Below are 2,753 nucleotides of genomic sequence, written 5' to 3' on the forward strand. Positions count from 1 at the left end.
ATCCCTCGCTCTCCTCCGAACATCCGAGAGTCCCACAGACGAACGTTCCTGGCACTTTCGTTCCTTGCCGAGGACGTTTGAATTCAATCTCCTCCCTCAAGTTCCGAGCTCTTCCTCCCTCTATCAAGTCCCGAATTCTTCTCTCTGGCCTTTCATCTTCCCTCATTTTCGACACTCTCGCCGTCATCCCCTCTCTCTACTTTCCCTCTCTTCCACCCTCGGTGTCTCTCCTAATTCGCTACCACTCTTTCGCTCAATTTATTTCTCCGATCGCCACACTTTTTTGCTTTGATGTTGAATAACTCGGTGCGTAATCGCGTTTGTGTGCGGTTTTTATTCCACACCTCCATAGAACTTTGCAAAGTTTGGAAACAATTTTGCGATTTGTCACACCTTCATTTATATCTATGCGGCTCCGAAGGAAATTAGTTAATTGTTTTCTAAAATATCGAGTTGAAAAGTGGAGATTTCAAGTTGTAAAATGTTTTTTGAAAAATATCGTTATGATCATTTTTGAAGTTACTCGATCTTAAAATTTGCCTATTTTTAGAAAATAGAACAGATGATGCATTAATTTTATGGTGTAGTGTATTTGCTGCAGTTGCTATAATGTTATTAATTGAATTTATTTAAAAAGAGTTTTTTTATTAATTCCATGTAATTTCAAACTGTTTAATTTTTTATGTTTAATAAAGATTTGATTATATTTTTTAAATATAAATGTAATAAAGGTTTAATGATCATTTATTTGTAAAATTATCTTGTGTATGTAAATTAAAATTTTGTATTTTATTTATGTACTTAACCCGTGAAGGACACCTGGGTGCGAATTCGCACTCACAAAATTTTCAACTTGTGGACATTTGAGAACAGATGAATTTGGCGGTCTCCTCCCACTACGTGAATTATGTTTGTACTCTATTGTTTAAAGTAGAAAGGTCCCGAGGATTATTTGCGCCTTAGCCTTTGCTTGAGGCATATTAAAAATTCGTTTGGGTGCAAATTCGCACCTATGTCATATATGTGTGTGAAATCGGGGAATACGAGAAAAGTGAAATTATTTATCTGATCGATTTAGAAGCTTCATTATACGTAAGTATTTTTCAATCAAGATTATTTATTTATTATATATAAGTGATAAAAATAGTTATTCTTCTAAATTTTATGTAAATATAATATATACATAATTATGTAAATAATATAAACATTATTTTTAAATCTCACATATTAATAAAATAATTGTTTAATTATTTTCTTACTTCCAAAAAAACTAAATTACCCACTACCAAAAAAATATTTATATTTTATTTAATTAAAACTATTTTTTACTTAAAATACAACATTTTATTAATAAAATTTAGTAAGGTTTGTGTCATTTTATTAAAAACTACAAAAACAGTTATTTATTGAAAAAATAGTTTTTCAGAAATGATTTTATTTAACATGCAGTTTTGAAATCGATTACGTTTTTTTTTTAAATTTAATATTATCAATTGATTTGTCAGAAAAGTTACATTGAAAAACACACGTTTTGCTTTAATTTTACTTTTTATTTTCAGAAGATATAAAACTTTAAAAACGCTTAGTGCGAATTCGCACTCTGGTGTTCTTTACGGATATTTAAATAAGACGTAGCCTTTACGGGTTAAATACCACTTTTTCTTTTCATTTTCTGCAGATGATTTTATATCTATGGAATACTTTAATTCTCTCACTGACAATTTTGCACTCTGTTGATTAATTAAAATTATTTAAAAATGTGCTGATATACAATGAATTGCTCTACTTGCAAACGGACAAACAAATGTAACTATTAGGAGACACGGTAATGTTTCGCGCCAAATATAGGCGAGATTGTTCCGTAGCTATACTACACATACGCGAGTCGGCTGAGTATCGAGTTACAAAATTATCGCATTTCAATGAACGATTGAACCGATCAAATTCTGAATTAGACAGTTTAGGTTTCAATTACATATATAATAAAAGTGTTTTTATTTTTCTTCTACGTGTCTTACGAGTTTAATTCTTTTTAAAAACATATCACAAATTTACGTTACCTAATTCAATCCAAGTAATATGTACCATTTGTATAAAAGATTTAGGTTGTGTTTGCTTTGAGCATTCACGCGTTGTAAGCTTCATTCTACCTTCCTTCCACATATATTAAGTGATAAAGATAAAATGACGCTTACAGCGCATACGCCCAAAGCGAACGCAGCTTCAATGAAAACATTTGTAATGACTTATGAAGACTTACGTCATCAAAGCGAGTGACGTGAACAATATCTGATAAGCACTTAAGGCGTGTAAGCGTCCGAACGCAGCCATAATGTCAGCCGGAATGACAAGAGTGAAGAAGGGGACACTTGATAATTGAATAAAAGGAAGAAAAACAATTTCGCGTATATACTGTGATTCTGTATTATTACTTTTGACAGATTCGGTGACATAATACCGAAGTTGCTAACTAGATAATCGAATAAGGTGAAACGTGAGCACTGTGTAAGAGACTGACGATGTCTGTGGGTAAGGTGAGTACTGCGCGTGATTAGGCCGATAATCTTAAATAATGTCTAATTGTAAGATGCTAATCTCTCTGTGTTTGATTTATGATATCTTAAGACTATATTTAAGATGATCTTAAATATAAAACCGACTATGAATCTTAATTTTTTATTGTTGTAGACAGATAAACAAGTGCTTGAGAGAAAGAGAGAGAGAGAGAGAGAGAGAGAGAGAGAGAGAGAGAG

This window comes from Wasmannia auropunctata, unplaced genomic scaffold (assembly GCF_000956235.1).
Source record: "Wasmannia auropunctata unplaced genomic scaffold, wasmannia.A_1.0 LD336085.1, whole genome shotgun sequence".
NCBI lineage: Eukaryota > Metazoa > Arthropoda > Insecta > Hymenoptera > Formicidae > Wasmannia > Wasmannia auropunctata.